General features: G+C 37.3%; 1 protein-coding gene across 1 annotated transcript in view; it reads left to right on the top strand.

Moving 5' to 3' along the window:
* The window catches only part of PLCH1 (phospholipase C eta 1), a 231,552-nt gene that overhangs the window by 107,278 nt on the left and 99,646 nt on the right, over positions 1 to 24,628 (top strand). The gene's annotated exons all lie outside the window — the stretch shown is intronic.

Raw genomic sequence — 24,628 nt, 5'->3', positions numbered from 1 at the left:
AAAACTGTATCAGGAATTGTTTTTTCTTTTGCAAGATTTTCATTTAAGCAGAGCTCTTAACAATTTATTTTATTTTATTTTTTTTGTGAGCAGTCATTTTAAAGTGCCTACATGAGCATGGCTTTATCGAGACACAGTTAAATCGACATAGGCCTAGTCATCTCAATGCAGAAGATAAGGCAAAAATTGCATTTTAAAAAATGCATTTTGGACTGGGAAGTATTTAATCCCCAAAGATAAACTGCTTTACAGCTGATTTGTTCTTGGGTATGATGATGGCTCTAGAAGGTAATAGCTACTTGGTTTGGTTTCCCTGAATAATTCTGAATTCTGGATTAAAGCATGGTAACTGATTTAAAGAAGACATGACTGTTTTGTTGAGATGGAGACATAGGGAGTAGTGTGTGTGAAAGTGGGTTGGAATAGGGTATTCTGTGACTATAAATCAGCTGATTTTATCGAGTTTCCACTTGCAGCTTTTTTGGTAGCTGGAATACTTTAGCCATCAAGCACAGCTCTTTTCAGACACAGTAATGATCACTTGCTGACATGGCCCTATCAAGCCATGTTCAGTGTTCAGTGTCTGACAGAGCTGATGGCCACTGTGAAACTACTGAGAGGTGTCCTGGATGAGTCTAGCTGGCCAGACTGGCTTAGGTTTAAAACCTTGGATCCTCACATTTCTGGAACAAAAGAAAAGATACACACTGGTCAAAAGTGTGATTAAACCAATCTTGTTGACTATTTTTATGTTTCTGAGTCAAGTGCTTCAAAAAGAAAAAAAAAGTTCTGGTCACTTGTTTACCTAGGGAAAGATCGTTTAAATGGCCACTAGTGTCTAAGTGTCCACAGATGCATCTGCATTATTCATCAGAAGTTTCGTCTATCATTAGAATAGCACTGTGTTGCACAGAGCAAATGTTTCTTTGAGATTGAAAGAAGATGTAAGTCTAGTTATTGCTTTTTTATTTTTCAGATCTGGATTGTGGGGATAAACTCTGATGTTTGAATTGTTCTTGTTCTGTGGGAGGAAAAGGATTTCTGATTACAGTACTTAGCAATTGGAGTGCTGAATCAGTTGCAAAAATTCAAAATAGCATGCAGATTGGGACATAATTTTCCTGTGTGAACAGTCCTTTAGGGAAGCAGCCTTACAGGATAACAGTTTTATACATTGTTCATTTCTGTACTGAATGTTGTAGTGACCCAGGGCAGTGGGAGCCGGAGTCCAGGCAAAGCTTGTACATCTCCCGGGTGTTGACAAGTACTGCTGCCTCAACGCTTTTTGTTGAACTGAGGTTCTACTGCTTCAAGTGCATGCATCATGTTTAAACACCTTGAACTTGGTATTGGTCCTGGCATTACACTAGGATCCTAGTGATGCTAGCATTAATAATATAATTTGTAATATGGAAGAGCGCCATTCCATATTTAAGGCTTGTATTTTATTATTGTCGAGCATCTGCTCTGAGTCTACTCCTGTGGTCCTGTGAAATTACCAAAATATCCAGAATTGTGTTCCCTTGATACATTGCTGTGGCTGTAAGTCAGGCAAAAGTGGATTAAATGTGGACCAGTTTGATTTTTAATAATAAATTTTGATCAGAATTTTAGGGTTAGATAAATAACTTTTAAGAATAAGAAATTTTTCCCTAAAAAATTAAAAATTAGAAGTAGTTTCTGTGGTGAGCCATAAAAGAATATCTCAAATTCCAAAATTTTCTTCAATCACATGAAAGCATTTTAGTCTCTTTTAATTTTCAAGTCTCTTTTTTAGCTGTTAATTCCATATGGGTACGTAGCATATTAGGTACTAGTTTAAGAAGTTTTTAAAAACTGTATTTATTTGTAAAACGTTACTTGTTTATTGGAAAAGAGAGAATAAGAAGAATATGAATTATGTGTAACCCTCTAACCTAGAAACAACCATAGTTGCCATTTTTGTATAAACCCTTCTAGTGTTTTCTCCATTTCTCATAATATATGCAAATATACACATGTAATGTTAGAGCCTAACCTTTGTGTGATTAACTACAGTGCCAGAGTCAGAAAGAAGAAAATGTAGATGGTATATGCCAAAGGAAGAATTAATTCTCAGAAAACTGGAGGAGCCTATAATATGACAGACGCTCACAGGCAGCCCAAAGACCTGATTTAGGAAATTTATCTATTATGAAACTTGAAGTTCTGGAAGATATTTTGACTGGATAAGTTTGCAGCCAGCTGGGCGATTCCACTATAGTCTGACTGATCTAATAAAATACTTTCAAATCAAGTTCTTTACTGTTAGCACAAGTAACAGCACATTGATTAATATCTAAGCTAACCATTATCATTTTTCACCATTTTTATTGGCTCTTCATCGGATCTTAGCTTTAAGTGCTAAAGTTCACTGGTTCTGAGATAACCACAAATCAGTCTCTGCTTTTATTCTCAAAATACTCTTTAATTTTCTTATAGGCAACCAACAAGAGTTGGGGATCTCCTTTAGATCTGTTCATTGCACCACCAGTTCATGAATCCAGTGAACAAAAATGTATGAATTCACTGTTGTGTGGCAGGCATTCTTCCAGGCACAGAAAATCATGGGAGGATAAAACACTTCTGTCCTTATGGAGCTTACATGTTAGTGAACAGTGACAGGAAATAAAGAAGAAAATGACTGTTAATAGTGGTTAATTAGGAGGCTGCTTTACTTAATCTTCACCTGAATATAAAAAAGGAGTAAAGCATACACATAGCTGAGAAGCAAGTATTCCAGGGAGAAGAAACAGCGAGTGCAAAGTATGTGGGGAACTGTGCAGAGTCTAGTGATCAGTGGGAAGAAGGGCCAAAGGGAGAGGCTGGAAAGAGACCATGCCAGCCCTGGCAAGGAGTTTGGGACTAATTACACTCCCAGTGGGAGGTTACCAGAGTATTTGAAACGTCTAATTGACCATTTAAAAATACCATATTGACCGTGACATTGAGAAAGAGGGTCATCAGATTGATGGAGACAGTTAGTAGATGTGGGTTATTGCAAATGGAGAGTCCAGACTTTGTGAAGTGGAGAAAGGAAACAATGATGAATCCTTGGTTTGGATCTTAAATAATTAGGCGCTGCTGGAACCATCTACTGAGATAGGCTGAAGAGAAGCAGGTTTAAATTTATGTGATATTAAAGATCTAATTAGATACCCCAGTGCTTGTCATTCAGCAGTTATATGAGCAAGTCTGGAACTGAAGGCAAGAGATGGGGCTTGAGATTTACATTTGGAGTTATCTGTGTGTGGATTGGAATTAATGTCATGAGATTAGGCTGCATTGTTTAGGGTGGCATAGAAACGCAAATTCCTTCAACATTTGGAAGCAGTTTTATTGTCCTGCTGTAGAATTTCAGATAACCAAGAATCTGCCACTACTTTGAGCCGCTGCATTTTCTAAGCTCTGATGTCGTTCAGAAAAAAGGAAAAGAAACTAGTATTTGTTGAAAGTTTAATGTGTATGGGAAATTGAGCAAGACACTTTCTATGTGTTATTTCATTTAATCTTCACCATGATTCTCTTAAAATGTGAAGAAACTGGCTAAGAGTTAACTAAGTAAGTAGACAAGATGGCAATGTGACTGAGAAGTGAATCCAGGATGTAAATCCAGGTTGTTTAGTGTTCTTTTGCTTTATTGGGCTTGTAGTTGGCAGAGTTGGAATGGCAATTATTTTCTTTGGCTAGCAAATATATACGTAATTTTAAAGTGAATATAACATCTCGCATATATATGTTTTAAAACTTTCGAAACAATATTTGCTTGTGGCAAAGACAAGAAAATGCTTCAACAAGATTTTAAGGTGGATTTACTCTCATCCCTTTCTCTTTAAATACCATTTCCTTTCCACAAATTCTATAAATTTCCAAGCCTACTGTAGAAGAGAAAAGATATCTTTCCTTACCCACCACTAAGTTCATAGCTGAGACTTCTATAACAAAATACAAATTAACAAGAGAAACACATACAAATTTACTTAATATAAATTTTGTGTAACACGGGAGCCTTCAGAAATGAAGAACCGCCCCCCTCCCGCCCCTACCCCCGCCAACCCCAAAAAGAGATGAAGACCCAAAGCATGGAGAAACCTGTATATTTTTATGTACAGTTAGGCAGAAGTATGATTGGATGGCAAAAGGATATGATTAAATAGTGGTAAACTAAGAGGAACTTAGCAAGGCTGTTTGTTCAGATTGCTCTTGGTGTCTCTGTGTCTTGGAGGATAAGGTTTTTTTTGTTTGTTTGTTTTTGTTTTTCCTGGGCATAGGGAAGTCACCTTTGGAATGAAAGTCTTAAATCCCCACATTAGAGGGAGGTCAGGTCATTCTTTTATGCCCTGCGTCAAGGAGAGAAGGATGGGAGAGGTCAGAGAGATCTTCCTGCTTCTGCTGTTTCCTCAAAGGCCAATGTGCCATACTTTGGGGTAGTGTATCCCTGAACTTCTTTCTCTATAGCGTATATTTATGTATATACATGAAGTAACTCAAATAGAATTATGCTCTATCTGTTGTTTTATAACTTTTTTGTTCACATAAAAATGGATCTTAAGGCTAGGTGCAGTGGCTCACATTTGTAATCCCAGCAGTTTGGGAGGCTGCAGGCAGATCACGAGGTCACAAGTTCAAGATCAGCCTGGCTAACATGGCGAAACCCTGATTCTCCAAAAACACAAAAATTAACTGGGCATCTTGTAATCCCAGCTACTCAGGAGGCTGAGGCAAGAGAATCGCTTGAACTCAGGAGGAAGAGGTTGCAGTGAGCCGAGATCATGGCACTGCATTCCAGCCTGGGCAACAGAGTGAGACTGTCTCAAAAAAAAAAAAAGGAAAAATATTTGATAACTTTTTTTTGGCAAAATTAGATTTATGATATTCTTTTAAATGACATCATAATATATGATTAACCCGCCACTTATTTAATTTAGCCCCATGGACATTTAGATTTTTTTCCAGTTCATTTTTAAACCATTATAAACAGGGTGGCAGTGAACAACCATGTTTCTGTGTTTATCTATGTGGATATTTTTACTTCGTTATGTCAGTATCTCTACAGGAAAAATCCCTGGTATTATGATTGCAAGGTCAAAATGTGTGCTTGTTTTAAATTTGGATAGTTATTGCTGAGTTGAGTCAAATAATGTCACTAATTCATTATCTTGTTATTAGCTTCCCAACTTCATTCACAATAGCTTTTTAACTTAAAAATTTAGCAAATCAGGTGAAATATTATTTACTCTGACTTTAAGTTTTTAACCATGAGTAAGGGTATTTTCTTCTATATTTTTATTGGTTACTTCTGTGAATTGTCTTTTCATATCCTTTTGCCTATTGTTTAAATTGGGTTGTCTTTTTTTTTGGCTTGCAGGAATCCTTTATGTAATGGATATTAAACCTTTATTTATTAGATATTCTTGCAAACATGTTCTCCCAGCCTATTGTTTTGAGTGGTTTATATAGATATTTTGCATATAGTTAAACTTATCCTCCTTTTCCATGAAGGTTTCTGTCTTTGCCCACATTAGATGAAGTGTGGAATTTTACTCTGGAATGGCCTCTAGGAGGTCAGAGTTAGTTATATGGCAGTACTTATGTGTTTAAAATTGTATAGACTATAGTGGTTGAAATAGATATCTTTTATTTCATTGACTTATAAGTGTCATATATGAGACACTCTTTCAGTGTCCTGTGTTTCTGACATTGGGGGCTTCTGAGGTGGCTGTCAGGTATTCATCATCTTTCTTATACAACTCCCACTTTCCCTCTTGGTTGCAGCTCTTTCTTACTTTGGTTCTTTCTTGCTGGCTCTCTTCTTTACCCTCAAAGGTTTTGCTTCCTGTTGTGTCTTCATGTTCCTGCCACCATTGTGTTATATAATTCCTACTCTCTCTTTCAATCTATCCCTGACACTCCCCCTGTTCTCCATGACATTTTTTCCTGTTCCTTTTCAGTTATTATGTACTTCCTATGCTTTACTTGAAAAACTACACCAGTCATAGGGTAATCTTCTCAGCCTTGCTTATTCTTGTTGTATGATCAGCCTCATACTGCTCAGGAAGTGTGTGGCAATTGTACGTGCATGAGTTAGTGTGTGTAACTATTTCTGAATTCAGACTCAGTACATCTTTTATGCAGAGGGTTATAGTTTAATGCTGGCCTTTTTTTCTTTTCTGGGATTGACTATATAGAAAATGTTGTAACACATCTGCTCTTATTATCTATGCATACTTTGATGATAAGTTTTCAGTATTTTTCATCTCCCATATTTAGATTTTTTTTACTATTTTTTAAAAGCGATTTTGAAATCTGTAGTACACTGATTTGGGATAACAACTCCAATCAAAATGCCATAAATAGGCTGTGATGAACACTTACTCAGCAGTGTTTATATGTTATTTAATTTTTTTAAAGGAAGTTTATGATATTAGGACAAAGGTTTGGATGAGGACAAATGATTTTTGAAAAGTAAACCTGAGGGGATTTTCCCAGGCATTTTCCTCACCACACAGAGTTCTATTTTTGTTTTATAGGATGGATTTTTTTTTTTTTTTTGACAAAAACATCTGCCATAGAAATAAGGTACCTGCTTTAAATGCCACACAACTTGATTTCTAACTGTCTGTGGTTGGAAATTGTCAGGCCTGCTTCAGCACAGCAGGTGGTCTCTGAAGCCTTTAGCCCTTGGGAGTCTGTTGGCCTGAGGGCAACAGAGGCTTTGGGTTGGGGGCAGGGAGTATGGCTTTATTTTCCAGGCAAAATGTGATCTCTTCTTCCATTTTCTGTTATTTGACTCTTGGATAGAAAGCCTTAAATGTGATTTTCCATTTTCTGTTATTTGACTCTTGGATAGAAAGACTTAAAGACATAGGGATTTGGAACTCTGGATAAAATTAGGACAATTTGCATGAAACCAGTTAGCCTTTTTTTTTTTTTTTTAAACTTTTTCTGTTTTGAAAAGAGAGAATCGGCTTCATGTTGGTGAAGGAAATAGGGGCTCAAGTGTAAGAATTGGGAGCTACCGGGGGTATAGGAATTTGTTGGAGTATGGAATAGACATCCCTTTTTACAACGCAGTTAAATGAAGGAGGTTGATGGACTCCTTTACTGTACACTGCCCTGTACACTACTCCTGCACTGTACACTATAGAGTATACTATAGAGTGTACAGTGGCTTTAAGAAATGAATTAGACAATAACAACCTTAATAAATACTTACTCTGTGTTTAGAATGTGTGATGTACTGTGTTAAGTATCCTTTAGAGGTGTTACCAACTATTAGTTCTGGAGGCTCTCAGTGTAGTAGAAATTGACATGAGGCTAAAAGAGTTTTCCCAGACAAGGCTTCATTGGAGCTTTTGCCCAGACTTAAGGGAGGCAGCACGAGAAAGAGAGAGAAAATATTCCCTGACTCTCCAAAAAGAGCCAATAGGGCTTTTTTCTTGGGCAAAGTGTGGGAATTGATATCAGGGGCAGGGTATGCAGGCTGGGCTGGGCAAATCACAAGAGGGGTAGGGTATGCAGGTCAGCATTATCTGGTTGCAATGGTTATCTTGAGTAATGGGCCGCTTGGTGGTCTAACCTGTGGCAAAAAGACTGTAAAGCAATTGGTCAGCATTTTTTACCCTCAGGAAGCTGAGGTGGGATGATCACTTGAGCCCAGGAGGTGAAGGCTATAGGGAGCCCTGATGGTGCCACTGCCCTCTAGCCTGGGCAACAGCCAGAGCTTCGCCTAAAAATAAAAAGAAGATCAGATGCCATTTGGAATTTAAATAAATAGGCTGGAAAACGAATCTCCTGTTGTCTGAAATATAAGGCGAACAGACTTTTAGTAAGAGGCATTTCTATGGAAACAAGAAAAACAAACATTAATGGTAGGAACATCTATCCAGATGTTAGACTCAAAGAATCTTTAGTCACAGAGGAGGATAGTGGCTGTCTGACTTTTTTTTCTTGACTGTATCACAAGGAATAAGTTTCAGCCTATAGGGCCTCAGGAAAAAGGTAGTAGCAATTCTGTGGAGTATTAGTCAGAAAAATGGATGATATTTTGAAAATGTTAGTTTGAAGACTTGTAATCCAGAAAAGATTTAAGATTCAGTCCAAATTGTAGAAAATAATACATATTTTAAAAAACCTCAAAAACAACAGGGTGTATTATAAACTTTCTCCATTCTCTCTTTTTTATCCAAGGCAATCATGGTAGAACTAATTTGTTTGCAAAAATAAGTTTTAGTCTTATAATTGGCCTGATTATATAAGATGCAACAAGAATACTTATTTGTCATGTAAGCTGTCTTTCAAATTGGTGTTGTTAGAACTTTTTCCATAAGGAATCTCAGATTAGACTTTCTAAAGCCTCAAATCCATCCATGGATTTATTTGTGCCTGCAAATACCTGTGTGAATTGGATGAATTCCTCTCCGATGGAAGTCCCAAGATAAATTGGGACTCCTGGGCATGTTAGAAAGTGGCATTCTTTACTTACCACAGGTTAGAAACCCTGTATAGGGACTGGGTAGAGAACGTATGTGAGGCCAGTTTTCCCAAGCGACTTTTATTGGCTGTATAAATCACCTCTGATTCATTAAAGCAGTCAGTTTCTATTTAAAAGAATGCTGTTTCAGTTAAAACCTTGGTAAAATAACTAGCATCTCCAACTGTGCTCCTGTAAAAGAAAACAGATTCTTATTGTACATATGCAAATAACTATATTGCCGTAATTTAAGAATACTTACAAATAGTTTCCAAATTCTGGAGAAATCATGTAGAGAGAAAGAAATTTTGCTCACAGGAGTATACCTCATTGTTAAAGCTGTAAATAGCTCAAAAGAAAAAACAAGTTTTCTTGACTCTGAAAAACAAAAGGATCAGCAATGCTTCAAGCAAAAAGTCATAAAAGGATTATTTTAATATTCTATTTGTTCAGTCCCTGCAATTAACTCCTTTTCTGCTTGATATTTATGAACACATTAGCTTTCCAAGAGAATCTTATAAGGTTTTTTCTCTATTCTAATGGCCCAATCACCAAAATTATCAGAGGCCTACATTCAAGGGTACCTGTCAGAGTCCTGCAGCTGATTATAAACCACCCTCTGAAAAGGATCAAACAGAACAATTGTCTGTGAATTAATGACAGAGGTCTTAGGACACCAAAGTTAAAGACACAATTGACAAGTAAATTTGGTTATGTCTGTGGCACATAATGATAATTATTACTGATAATATATTGACAGAATTACAATTTTGGAACCTATATTAATAACACTTATATAAATATAACCCAAAGAAAATTAAACACTAATTTATACTTGACAGTGTTTTTCTGTATGATTTAAATTAATTATATTAAACTGAATATGTTTCTTTCGGACTGTAGGGGAACTAATGTCTAAAAGGCTTAATCAGGTCAAAAAAAGCTAATTTAGAATTTGATTTTGGAAACTTTGTCACATATCAAAGATTTAAAACACTTGATAACACAAAATTAAGACCACAGTGATAACACAAAATTAAGACCACAGTTTATTTATTTAGCCAAAGTGATTAACTCAAAGATTTCAAAAAGCAAAAATCCTTTATTCTTTTATAAAGAGGAGACAGCTTTCCAAATAACAAGACCCAATAAAGACAGCATGAGGTCAACTGAATCTGTCTCTTCTCTTTCCCCTTTTCCTGTAGGCAAGCAGAAATCTTGTTCACAGGTAAAACCAATTTTTTTCTTTGCCATAATGTATTAATGCTAAAGCTAATTTTTATAAAAATTTTTAAGTAAATTAATTTTAACCAGTTTAATCATAAAATAAGAGTTTCTTAAACTATGTTCTGTTAAAGAGCAGATCAGTGCTCCAAGAGAACCCTGTTATTCTGACACATGGGCTCAGGTTCTGGCCCTGCATCAGTGCTAATGTTTAATTTATGGAAAAACTAAATGATGACATTTTAATTTTAGTCACCTTGCTCACACACAAAATTTTCTTTTTTTTTTTTTTTTTTTTTTTTGAGACGGAGTTTCGCTCTTGATACCCAGGCTGGAGCGCAATGGCGCGATCTCGGCTCACCGCAATCTCCGCTTCCTGGGTTCAGGCAATTCTCCTGCCTCAGCCTCCTGAGTAGCTGGGATTACAGGCACGCGCCACTGTGCCCAGCTAATTTTTTGTATTAGTAGAGACGGGGTTTCACCATGTTGACCAGGATGGTCTCGATCTCTTGACCTCGTGATCCACCCGCCTTGGCCTCCCAAAGTGCTGGGATTACAGGCTTGAGCCACCGCGCCCGGCCCACAAAATTTTCTTTGTAAGATTAATCTTTTACAAACCTTCTACATCTTGCTTAAACTTTCAGTTTTACTTTTTTAAAATCTTAAAACAATTCTTAAACCCTCTACATTAGAGAGAATTACTTTCTCTTAGAAGAAACTATAATTTCCATACCTTTCTAAAAATACATAATTTTTGTTTTCAGTGTAAGCAATTATTTTTTTTTTTAGACAGAGTCTTGTTCGGTCATCCAGGCTGAAGTGTAGTGGCACGATCTCGGCTCACTGTAATCTCCACTTCCTAGGTTCAAGTGATTCTTCTGCCTCACGCCTGGGTAGTTTTTGAGCTCTCAAGTTTTTTCTTCTACTTGTTCTAGTCTATTGTTGAAACTTTCTGGTGTATTTTGTATTTCTCTAAGAATGCCTTTCATTTCCAGAAGTTGTGATTGTTTTTACTTTATTATATATATTTGTCTGGCAAATTTTTCATCTATATCCTTTATTGTTTTCTTAATGTCTTTGTTTTTCACCTTCCTCTGGTATCTTCTTGAGTAGCTTAATAATAGACCTTCTGAATTCTTTTTCTGGCAATTCACAGAGTTGTTCTTGGTTTGTATCCATTGCTGGGAGCTAGTGTGATCTTTTGAGGGTAATATGGAACCTTTTTTTTTTTTTTAATCATAGTACCAGAATTGCTTTGTTAGTTCTTTCTCATTTGGGTAGACTATTTCATTGGAAAGATCTGGGATTCAAGGGCTGCTATCCAGATTTTTTTTTTCCCCCATGAGGTGATCGCTTGATGTGGTGTTCTCCTTCTTCCCCTAGGGATGGGGCACTTCCTGAGAGCTAGACTGCAGTGATTGAAATTGCTATCCTGTGTCTAGCCACCCAGTGGGACAACAGGCTCTGGGCTGATGCTGGGGAATGTCTGCAAAGAGTCCTGTGATGTCATGTGTCTTCATGTCTCCTAGCTGTGGATACCAGCCCTGCTTTGATGGAAGTGACAGGGGAATGAAGTAGACTCTTAGATTCATTGCTTGTAGTTTTGTTTAGTGTGCTGGTTTTCTTGAATGCTGTTAATGGTAGTAGTGAAATTGTCATGTGGACCGACTGAGGACCTCTGGGTAGCCAGGATGTTGCAGGCAATGAAATTTGCTGTTGTTTTCTCTTTCCTGGGAGCAGAATTATTCTGTCTTTAGTAGCTGTAATTGCTTGAGTTGGTTGCCCTCTAGTCAGGAGGTGGTACTTTCAAGAGAGCACCAGCTTCAGTAGTAGAAAGAGGATATAAGCTTACCCTAAGTTGGCCAGGATAAATATTCTGGTTTCTCAGGTGATGGGAGGGGCCATAAAGTTCCCAGGAGTTTGTCTTTTGTGTTCAGCTACCAGGACAGGTAGAGAAATACCTTCTGGTGGGGACAGGGTTAGGTGGGTCTGAGCTCAGACTCTTCTTGGGTGAGACTTGCTGAGGCTGCTGTGTGGGATAGGGAGTAAGTCTCAGGCCGATGAAATTATGTTCCAAGAAGGATTACAGCTGCCTCTGCTGCATCATACAGGTTTCCAGAGAAGTGGGGGAAAGCTGGCAGTGACAGGCCTCACCCAGCTTCCATGAAGCTAGCGAGCTGGTTTCCAGGGAAGTGGAGGGGAAACTAGCAGTGACAGGCCTTACTCAACTCCTATGTAGCTTTTGCTGTGCCCTGCCAGCAGTTTATATCCAGGCAACCTAGGTACCAGGCTCAGACCCTGCCCCAGGCTACTAGCCTCTTGGTTGAGAAAGTAAGCATAGCTTTCAGGCTTCACCCCTCCCTACCTGCTCACACTGTCAGCCATGGCTCCTGCAGGAATTTCCATTTGTCCCTCCAGATTCTGCTTAAGAAAATCATGCTCGGTCGAAATTATTAGAAAGTTCAGCTAGAAGCTTCTTTTGCCCTCCTAGTTCTTTCACACTCCTAGTTCCTAGTGACCCCCTCGCTAGTTCTGTGGGCTGCTTTCCACAAGGACCGCTGTGAGATAAAGTCAAGGATGGCTTCCCTAATCTAGAGCTGGTGACTGGGGGTGCCTCCAGGGCTGTTTCTGCTGCTGCTTCTACTTTAATATTTTGCTTGTCTCCCTAAATCCATTTCAGCTCTAGGTAAAGTTAATTCCTTCTCCTGTAATCTGGATTTTCAGGTTCCCCAGGAGGCATATCTGTTTGAAGGCAGGTTTTCCCCTCTAACACTTTGGGAACTCAGTTTTTGGCTGTCTCATAGAATTTGCAGAATGAGCTGCTGCTTCCACAGGCTCTATGAACTCTTGATCTTCCTAGCACGTTCCTGCAGTGGGGTCTTGGAGGAGAAGTTCCCAGTGTGAGTCTCCACATTCTGTCCTATTCATCCAAATGGTAGCTGAATCTTAGTCCTGACTCCTATCCATTTTTCTTCCCAAATGCCTAAATTTTAAAGACATTTTCATTTTATTAATAATCTTTAAATAAAATAGAGGTTCATGCCTGTAATCCTAGCACTTTGGGAGGCCGAGGTAGCTAGATCGCTTGAGCCCAAAAGTTTGAGATCAGCCTGGCCAACATGGTGAAACCCTGCCTTTATGAAAAAATACAAAAAAATAGCCAGGTGTAGTGACATGTACCTGTACTCCCAGCTACTTGGGAGCCTAAGGTGGAAAGATCACCTGAGCCCAGGGAGGTCAAGGCTACAGTGAGCTGTGATCACACCAGTGCACTCCAGCCTTGGTGACATGCTGTCTAAAAGAAAAAAAAAAAACAAATAAACAGTGTATTACCAAAGATTACCATAATAAAAAAAATACTAAAAGGCATTCATGTTTTTATTTTTTTGACAAAGTATGTTATTTAAGCACTTATTTTTTCTTTAAACCAATTAATTAGAGCTCATTTAAATATCATACACACAACACATATAAATACACAGACAAACAGAAGCAGATGAATTAGAGTAATACATTTTTTATTTGCCAGTTTTTAAGTTTCTCTTTCCCATTTTAGACCATCAGTCTCTTGATTACTTGCTTCCTATCCTAAACAGAGGTCAGCTGGGCAACTCTAAATTTGCTTTTTTAAGAGGGCAACTCTTAGGTCAAACAAGATAGAGGATTTATATTTTATTCAAACCAAGAAAAAATGGTGTGACTAAAAGTTCACATCATTTTGGCTAGGAAAAGCAGACACCCATACATGCAGAGATTTCCTTAAAGGCGTAAATTTTAAAATGGTATTATTGGCTTTGGGGTGAAGCCTTTTAAGGAACAGGATGAAGAGAAAGTCAGTTTCTAGGGCATGATAAGCAGGCACAACTGGAAGGTAAAACAGATTACCAGGGATTAAAGATCCCATTTATATATTGAATTTTGGGTCCTCAAAAAGATGGAAACTCAGCCGGATGAGGCATTACAGTGCTTCCACAGGGTATCTCATTGCAAAGACATTTTCCCAAGGCAGATGGGCAGCCGGATGCCAATCAACCCACTCTGTTATCAACCTGTTCCCCATTCAATATCTTCTTCATGCCCAAGAGCATGCTTTTCTTATCTAAATGTGCAAAAAAAGGAATATTGTCCTGTAGTAATAAACATCCACTATAAGCAACGGCCAGTTCTAGTGAATGGTTATTACTGCAGGGCAATGGTAAAAGTATATTTCCTACATAGCTAATTATGTACCAAGGCTAAAAGTATATTTCTTATCTAGCTATTCCATACCAAAGCTAAAATTTCCTCGTAATGCAAAGTTATTTTTGATGCTCCTCAAAGTCAGAAAGATCAGGTAGTACAATGCAAAAGAGATCAAAGTCTTAGATTTTGAGAGGGATCTGTTCATTTACAGTTCTTGGGGTTCCATGAGGAAAATAGAGTTTTTTTCCTAAAGTGGTGTAGCCTCTTCTGTTTTTCCCAGAGTCTCAGCCGTCAGAAATTATCTTGCTGTGGTCATCAGGGGTGAGAAGAAGACAGAAGTAAATGGAGAAACAATTCAGTTGACTGAGAAGAAACCTTTTTTCCTCAAAAAATAAGATTCAAACAGAGAAAAAAGCATAAAGCCCTTTTGAATATATGTATAGCTGTGACATCTGCTTTTAATTAAGCTGACTTTTAATTCTAGATCTCTTTTTTCTTACAAAAATTATTTAAAATTTCCTTTTACCAGCTAGAGCTGGGACAAATAGATGACACCCTTGTCTTTTAAGCCGTCTTTCTTTCTTTCTTTCTTTTTTCCCATAAAGATATTTTTCCCAAGTGAAACCAGTAAGGCTGAACTAAGGTTATGACTTAATCACAGATGTATGAGGTGTCTCCAAAGAGAGGGCAGGTGGTTTTTACAAGATCTAGAATCACCCCAAAGGTAGCTCAGAGAAGGGAAAATTCAACACAAGAAGTTACAAGTTGTTCAGGAAGGGAAAAAAAATCAATAAATGACAAAGGTCACACAAATAATAGACCAGAAAGGACTCATTCTCTAAGTCAGCAGTTGAACTCAGGCCACCATTGTGAAAGGGTAATGCCTTTGCTACTGAGCTACAGCATGCATGGGGCAATTGTCATTATTCTTCCCAGAAGGAGCCTGGAGCTTGAAAAGGATTTTACCTGCTTAAGATGATTTCTAAGGGAAATGATGACATTATAATGCATCCTTCTTTTAATTTAAACCTTTAAAAAATTGTTGAGAATAAGAGATCGCTAAAGTCTTTTTTGTTTTAATGGTGTACTTAGTTCTAATAGTGACTCAATCCAAAAGTTCTTTAAATCCAAATGGTAATTTTTCAGGTTGCTTTTTAAAAAATCATATAAGCAAGAAATACTTCTAGAGAGGGGGTAGAGGAGGCATTTCCATGGTCCCCAAGAATTTATTCTCAGAAATGGGCTTAAGGTAGCATGAGACCTTTTAAGACAAAATTCCCCCAAGGGTTTGACACGTTAGGACTAAGAGTGTGCTGACTCCTTTCAGACTACCCACCTGATGTGAACCTGACAATTCTCGCTGTCCAAATGGAGGAGACAAAGAGAGAGTACCTCTACATGGTCACAGGGTCATGCTCCCAAGGACATAAAACAAGAGGGAAACCTCATTCAGTTTTTGTTTCAGGGACCCAAAGCAAAGTTTATAACTAACCAGTCTGCTGGGCCAGCTTGAATGGTGGGAGTCCTAGGCCTGCATTTTATCCAGTGAAATGCTCTCCATGACAAAAGACACAGAGAGACGAATTCACAGCTCAAAGTACACCAGATTCACTATGACCTAAGACTTGTCACACGAATCCTTTTTATCATTAATTAAAACCTTGCAGAGGAGGCAAACATTGATTGTCATCATTCTTTTAACCAGTTTGCACAGAGAGAAGCCAGAAGTCTGGCTAGCAGGAAATTCTTACCTTTTGCTTGCAAGGGTTTAGGGTGCCCTTTCTCTGAGTGGCTTTGATGACCCCACTCACCACTATATTGTCATGAATTTTTAGTATTTCATTTTGTTTCCCAGGAGTATGGAAAACATGGAACAGATACAATTGTTACGTATAAAATAGACATCATTAAGTGTTATGTGGAAGGCTTTAATACAAATAGAAAAAAGGTCTGACATTTAAAAAATTACTGTTTAATTCCTTTCACCCTTTCTTTGACTTAATTCTCCTTATTTGCACTTATCAAGTTTATAAACATATTGAGCATATACATGCAAGGTTTGCACACAATTTCCAAACTGTTAACCAATTCGTTTTTAAAAGCCTTTTAAATAATCTTGCCTTCTTCACAGGAATGATTTAGGCAATGAAAAAAAAATTAGCAAACTGCACATTGCTTGTTCTTTACTGGAAAGAATCAAGACTTAGTAAAAGTGAAGCTCTCCATGATTGTAAGCACATTAATTCATAAGCTTATATTATTTGTCTTTAAGGCCTTACTACTGGCAAGGAATAGCTTTTTAAGTGAAGCCATTTGCTCTGAAGAGCAGTTTTATATAAATAAAGTATAATAAGTTTATATGTTATATATATTTATATAAAACTGCTCTTCATAGGTAATGGCTTCACTTAATATTTTATTGATTGATTGATTGAGATCAGGGTCTTGTTCTGTCTCCCATGCTGGAGTGCAGTGGTGCAATCACAGCTTACCATAGCCTCAACCTCCTGGGTTCAAGAGATCTTCTAGCCTTAGCCTCCTGAGTAGCTGGGACTCTAGGTTTGTGCCACCAGACCTGGCTAATTTAAATTTTTTTTTTGTAGAGACCAGGACTCCCTATGTTGCCCTGGCTGGTCTCGAGCTCATGGGCACAAGTGATCCTCTCGCCTTGGCCTCCTAAAGTGCTGAGATTACAGGTGTGAGCCACTGCACCCAGCCAAGCAGTCATGTTTTATATAGAGATCATTTAAGAAAATCATGTCTGTAGTAAGACATCCAGATGTTAATCGGTTTTTTTTCTTTAAACTATTCTAAAAGGCTTTCAGAAGAACTGGAATTCTGTCTCATTGAAATATAAAATAACGTTTATGAAAGCTAGATGAGCTGTTTTATAAACTCACACAACATAGAGAAAAATGCCTTTTAGGCTGAGGAAAGTAGGATATTCAGGACCTTCTGAAGTTCACAGACCAGAACTCTGTTTGCTCCCTTCTTTGTGCCCACAAAACTGTGGGCAGTCACTGTTATCAAGCTGCTGTGCCCATAAACTAGATCTCTTAGCACCTGCTATGTACCAAATCCCAAAATAGGTGTTGGGTTTGGGCTTATTATTAAACAAACATATCCTTTACTTCTGCCCTGATGGTTTTAGGAAATCTCTGTTTCCTTACTTTTTGACAAACATGACCTGCATCATTTTGCACTTTTTTCACATAGAAATGAAATTGTTTTCAGAAGCTAATCTCTTTTAGTTACTCATATTTACTCTTATCTATGGAAGCTGGCAAGAAATTACTTCACATTTTTCATGTACCTTTTTACTAAAAAGATTGTCTTGCAAAGGACCTGGACTTTTGTGTGTGTGTGGTGTGTGTGCCTGATAATTCACAGTTTAGTGATCAGTGTCCCAGAGTAGATGTGTTCACAAAAGAGTGCAAATGATATTCTTGTATGACCCTAATTGGGGTATCTGGTCATGATTCTTCTGTATGTGAAAATCTGTCTCAAGGTATCTTTTGTAGTACAGAATGATCAGAGCACCAAGTGTGCATATTACTGCTAGAGGTGATTTTGCCTGTTGGTCCTTTCAAAGGCTAGAACAAGGAAATACATGCAGGTATATAAACACATACACATATACACAAACATGCAAATATACATACACAAATATGAATATATATGTGTAGATTACTTTCTGTTTATATATTATAGTCATGTACCACATAATGACATTTCAGTAAATGGCATACCACATAAATGACAATGGTTCCCTTGAGATTATGATACCATATTTTTATTTTCCTTTTCTATGTTTAATATGCAGATACTTACCATTGTGTTACAATGCCTATAGTATTCAGAACAGTAGCATGTTGTACATATTTGTAGCCTAGGAGCAGTAGGGGTTATACCTTAGAGCCTAGGTGTGCAATACGCTGTGCATTCTAGGTCTGTGTAAATATACTCTATCATGTTCACACAATGACAAACTCACCTGATGTCACATTTCTCAGAGTGTATCCTCGCCCTTAAGAGATGCAGGACTGTGTTACTTTCTGTTGTGTTCTCACTCTTAGTGATTTAATTTTAAATATGTGGGATACTAAGAGAGGTGTCATTCCCTTTCTTATCCTTTCTTCTCGATTCTCTCTCATTCTTATAGGTAATGAGGATCATTGTTTTCTGATTTATCCTTCTTGGGTTTCTTTTTGTAATGATAAACAGATATTTGTATATTTAAACAATTTCCCCCCTTCTTTCTTACATAAAAGATATCATACTATATATGCCTGTATATTTATACTTCGTTTTACTGAAATCTCCTGGAAGTTATTCCATATCAGTTCATAGAGATCTTCCTCATTATCTTTTACACATACATAGTAGTCCATTGTTTATTTTACTCAGCAGTCTTCTATTCAGGATAATTTTTACCTTAACTGCCAGTGGAAGAGTTTAACATGATGTGGTGGGGCTGGAGGAAGGAAAAGAAGATAAGAAACAACATAGTCATCATAGGAACTCAAAAACATTATGCTAAGTGAAAGGCCAAGCACAAAAGGCTGCAGATATATATGAACTATCCAGGAAAGGCCCATTTATTAATATAGAAAGTAATGTGTTTCCTTGGTTGTCCAGGACTGTGGGAAAAATGAGGAGTGACTGCAAATGGGCATGAGGGATAATGGAAACATGTATAATTAGACTGTCACACAACTCTGTAAATAAACTCAAGTAAATGAATTGTACGTTTAAAACAGTTGAATTTTATTGCATATCAATGACGCCTCAGTAAAGCTGTAAAAAAAAAATCAGCATCAGGTGGCATGTATGATATTCCTAATAGAATGTGATTATTTCTGATTCAAACACAATTTTTTAAAAAATTTATTTATTATACTTTAAGTTCTGGGGTACATGTGCAAATCATGCAGGTTTATTACATAGATATACATGTGCCATGGTGGTGGTTTGCTGCATCTATCGCCCCATTGCCCCAATAGCAGGAGGTGGTGGTATGGGGGAGGGAGAGCATTAGGAGAAATACCTAATTTTCCCCTAGCCCCCTGCCCACTAGGCCCCAGTGTGTGATGTTGTGTTGTTCCCCTCCCTGTGTCCCTGTGTTCTCATTATTCAACATCCACTTATGAGTGAGAACATGCAGTGTCAAACATAATTTGAAGAATTAAACCTTCTTAGATGTCATATATACTTGGTTGAAATCTTGAGAACCTTCCTCTAAATAATATATAGTAATCATATATGTATACATATCCAAATAATATATACTAATCATATATATGTATATAATCATATATGTATATATCCAAGTGATATATACATATATAACATAAATGATACTAATATGTTACCTCAAATCAGAAGTGTATTTTTTTTTACAGCATTTTCTGCTTGAGGGATTTAGTGACCTTATAGCCCCTAAGGAAATTTACTTACATTAAACTGCTTGTGGCAGAAAGGGTGGATTTAATTCTGTTAAAAAGCTGAATTCTAAAGGACCTCGTAGACCACATTATTATGCCTTTTTTTTATCAATGGGACTCTATTAAGAGTTTTAAAACTTTAATTTTGTAATAGAGTAGGAATATAGTCTTCAACTCATCTGTTCTGCTCTTTAAATATTTATGCTACTCTGTTAGGTGGCCATTAAAATAATTATTAAGACTGTGTAGAAACATGGAAAGCTGTTATAATACAAATGAAAAAAACAGAGTGCCAAATGGCTTAAATATCACAATTTCAACTAATGTAACACATTTTTATACATGTGGAGATCTAGAGCATAACAGATACAAACAATATTTGTGCTATGTGATGAGCTGGTAGGTGTTTCTCTCTTAATATGCTTGGATGTTGCTGCATTGTATCCAAATAAACTTGGTTTTTAGCTGTATTAAGGCTACCATAAAGGAGAATGTAGAATCAAAGGGATGGTGCACATACTGGCGGCTGCCAGAATCTGTAACCTGCATTTGGAGACTTTTCTCAGAGAACCTTCAGCACTAGAAATGTGTGTGATGAAGTTAAATCATTGTAAGCCACTAGAAATCTTCCCTATTTACCTGTGGCAAAGCCATTCTTATTCTCTTTTATGGAATGTACCTATAGAGCATGGGTGGATGGTGATTTTTATAGGGGTGGTAACTGCTTTTAATCGTTTCTGTTGGAGGCAGAATAGGAAGAAATTGGCTTGTGCTGACACGTGAGCGATCTGGATGAGACTGGAAGAATATTTTGTCTGTGTTGTTGGTGACTTTTGCTCACTGGAATGAGTTGCAGTTATTGAGGGTGCTTCTTCTCTGGTTAGTTTTATAATTACAAGGGGTTGTCAACTATCATGTTTAGGGAAGGGAAAAGTAGGTTAGATGAATCTCAAGATTTCAGTGGACTGGATTTTTCTTTTTTTAAATATTTATTTATTTATTTATTTATTTATTTATTTATATTATACTTTAATTCCTGGGGTACATGTGCAGAATGTGCAGGTTTGTTACATGAGCATACACGTGCCATGGTGGTTTGCTGCATCCATCCCCCCATCATCTACATTAGGTATTTCTCCTAATGTTAGCTCTCCCCAATCCCCCCTCCCCCTGCTATCCCTCCCCTAGCCCCCTCATCCCCCAACAAGCCCCAGAGTGTGATGTTCCCTTTCCCTGTGTTCATGTGTTCTCATTGTTCAGCACCCACTTATGAGTGAGAACATGCGGTGTTTGATTTTCTGTTCTTGTGTCAGTTTGCTGAGAATGATGGTTTCCAGCTTCATCCATGTCCCTGCAAAGGACAAGAACTCATCCTTTTTTATGGCTTCATAGTATTCCATGGTGTATATGTGCCACATTTTCTTTTTCCAGTCTATCATTGATGGGCATTTGGGTTGGTTCGAAGTATTTGCTGTTGTCACAGTGCTGCAATAAACACATGTGTGCATGTGTCTTTATAATTGAATGTTTTATAATCCTTTGGGTATATACCCAGTAATGGGATTACTGGGTCAAATGGTATTTCTAATTCTAGATCCTTGAGGAATTGCCACACTGTCTTCCACAATGACTGAACTAATTTACACTCCCAACAGTGTAAAAGTGTTCCTATTTCTCCACATCCTCTCCAGCATCTGTTGTCTCCAGATTTTTAAATGATTGCCATTCTAACTGGCATAAGATGGTATCTCAATGTGATTTTGATTCGCATTTCTCTAATGACCAGTGATGGTGAACTTTTTTTTATATGTTTGTTGGTTGCATAAATGCCTTCTTTTGAAAAGTGTCTGTTCATGTCCTTTGCCCACTTTTTGATAGGTTTTTTTTTTTTTTTTTCCTTGTAAATTTGTTTAAGTTCTTTATAGATTCTGGATATTAACCCTTTGTCAGATGGGTAGATCACAAAACTTTTTCCCCATTCTGTTGTTGCTGGTTCACTATAATGATAGTTTCTTTTGTTGTGCAGAAGCTCTTAAGTTTAATTAGATCCCATTTGTCTATTTTGGCTTTTGTTTCCATTGCTTTTGGTCATGAAGTCCTTATCCATGCCTATGTCCTGAATGGTATTGCCTAGATTTTCTTCTAGGGTTTTTATGGTGTTAGGTCTTATGTTTAAATCTTTAATCCAACTGGAGTTAATTTTTGTATAAGGTGTAGGGAAGGGATCCAGTTTCAGCTTCCTGCATATGGCTAGCCAGTTTTCCCCACACCATTTATTAAATAGGGAATCCTTTCCCCATTGCTTGTTTTTGTCAGGTTTGTCAAAGATCAGATGGTTGTAGATGTGTGGTGTTACTTCTGGGGCCTCTGTTCTGTTCCATTGGTCTATATCGATTTTTCAATTTACGTCTATACAAATGCCTTTTCTACATGATAGGGAGCAATCAGGTAGAAAGCATAAAGCAGCTACATAAACAATTTAAGAAGCATATTGTTTCAGACTCAGGGTCTCATAGATATATGATTTATATGATTTTATGCTGAAACAATATGATGTAGATACACTGTTTCTGTTAAAATGTTGAGGTGTTACAGCCATGGCAGTTCTGTTTCAGGGAAAGGAAAAGGAGATGAGAAAGGAAAGAGGGAGATTGTTTATAAAAATACTGTTAGATTTCTGATAATATATTTAACTCAGTTTTCCACTCTGGCTTAAACAATTTATTTTATTCTATCTTCCCAAGGAAACGTCTTGCTAAATTATATTTTTTAGCCAGCCAATCCTTTGCGCAGATATACCTAGTGAGCCTCTCATTGCCAGTGGATCAGAATCTTAACCAGCCTCCCCAGTCCCCCCACAACCTAGTCTTATCTAGCTCATGGAATCATACATTCTGTAGATTACATTTTGAGTCACTCTTCCAAAGGTAGAGGCTCATATTTTCTCTTTTCTCTGATTATAGTCTACTCATACCCTTTTCTGTCCCCAAGTCTTCATTGATGGTATCTTATTACTACATTTCTCGACACTTCAGCCTACTCTGTTCTTTTTCTTTGATCTCCCATAGTATTTCTATATTTTCTTCTCACTGGGCACTTATTTTTAACTATTTCAATAATAATAAAACTATAGTAGTGTCTTATTCAGCTTGAGTTACTATAATAAAATTCCATAGACTGGGTAGTTTAAGCAACAGACATTTATTTCTCACAATACTGGATGCTGAAAAGTCTAAGATCAAAGTCCCAACAGATTCACTTTCCTAGCTTGCAGATGACTACCTTCTTGCTATATCCTCATATGGGGGGTGGTGGAGATGGAGAGAGAGAGAGATCATGGGGGCCCCACTTGTATGACCTCATCTGTGTCTAATTACCACTCAAAAGACCCAATCTCCAAATACCATCACACTGAGAGTTAGGGCTTCAACAATGAATTGAGGACAATACACATTCAGTCTGTTACAAATAGTTACCATTTTTAGTGTTTAGGATATGCCAGCTACTGTTTTTAGTACTTTACATGAATTAACTCATTCAATCCTTACCTCAATTCAGTAAGTATATAATTATCCCCATTTTATAGATAAGGAAATGAGTTACTAACTATATGTAGTTGTACAGCTAGTAAGTGGCAGATCTGGAATTCTACCCCAACCCGGAACCAGACTGTATTCTTCACCACAGCTCTGAATTGCCATTAATAAGTATCCTTCATAGATGTTTCATTCTCTTAAAATTTGTACTCTTTAAGGTCAAAGACAAAGTCTCCTTGTTCTTTGCTTCACCTCATGACATAGTCTTGTGCTTGGAATAGGGAGTTGGTCTGTAAACATCTGTTTACTGGTGTGAACTATTGTCAGTGGTCAGTGAAGTTCTAATAGTTTTTCTGGGAATTTTGGCTTGGTTGGTTTGATTTGGTGGTTTTGTTTTGAAACTTTCCTTGTGTGAGATGGTTAATGTGGCTGCCAAGAATTCAAATATGTAGCTTTCATTGCCTAAAAGAATGATGCTCAGTGGTGGCTGAATATACTAATTTACATGAGACTAAATCTCAAATTTTGTTCTGTGCTTTAAAGTAAGCATTTTAAGTTTGTGTGTTTATTTTGTTAAGTAATTTTTTTTCTTTTCTTTTTTTTTTTGAGACAGTTTTGCTCTTGTCATCCAGGCTGGAGTGCAATGGGGTGTCTTGGCTCACTGCAACCTCTTTCTCCTGGGTTTAAGCGATTCTCCTGCCTCAACCTCCCAAGTAGCTGAAATTATAGGCGCCCACCACCATGGACAGCTAATTTTTGTATTTTTGGTAGAAACGGGGTTTCACTATGTTGGTCAGGCTGATTTCGAACTCCTGACCTCAGGTGAACCACCACCTCGGCCTCCCAAAGTGCTGGCATTACAGGTGTGAGCCACTACGCCCAAATGTCTTAAGTAATTTTGTTATTATTTGGGTATTTGATATGTCAGATAAAATGAATAAAGGCAACCTATACTTTACCTTCTTTGTAGTATCAAATCCTGAAACTATATTTAATTTTTTGCAGTTCCTCCTTGATTTATTTAAGGGAAGGAAAGACTTCATGGAGTAAATTGTGAAGATTTGTTATGTTGAAGTTACCTTTAATAGGTACCCTATGCATACAATATTAAGCTGTTGGATGAGATTATCTTTCCTAGTAAAGATAAAATATTTAGCCAAAAAAGCTGAAGTCTAATATTCCTGAAGTTTGTTTATTTTGTTTCTTTTATCTGTTGTTTTTAACCACATACTGCTTTGATAAGGTAGGTACTCAGAACTAGGTATTTTGAGTGCTCTAATGGTTTATACATATGCCTGTATATTAGTTGGTAATCGTTGTGAAACAAAAGCTTTTTCTGGCTGATATAATAAAAAAATATTTGGAAGGGTACTGGATAACTTGCAGAATCAAGGAAAAATGGGATCATTTGTCAGTCTTAAGAAGAATAAAAATTATAACAACTGTCAATTTTAGAGTCTCCAACCAGGAGTATCTCAGTTGTTGAATGGCTCAGTTCTGTTTTCAAGCAATGATCTGCTCAGGATTTATGTTCTTGGGAGGGAGTCAGATTTGCTCCAAGCTTAAGTCAGGTGTGTCTATTCTTTCACTGTGGTGATTTGCAGGCCACCAAAGGCATATAAAATGGTAGAGGAATGTTTTTAAAGGAAAAGTTGGGGCACCACTTCCAAACAAGGGGACACAGGCAAAAATAACAGATTCCTATATCCAGCAAGGTTCATCTTAAAGCAGACTGGATTTAAATGACAGCT

This window comes from Aotus nancymaae, unplaced genomic scaffold (genome assembly GCF_030222135.1).
Source record: "Aotus nancymaae isolate 86718 unplaced genomic scaffold, 86718_ANA_hifiasm-v0.15.2.pri h1tg000019l, whole genome shotgun sequence".
Classification (NCBI taxonomy): Eukaryota; Metazoa; Chordata; class Mammalia; order Primates; family Aotidae; genus Aotus; species Aotus nancymaae.
This window is presented reverse-complemented; position numbering and strand designations above follow the sequence as displayed.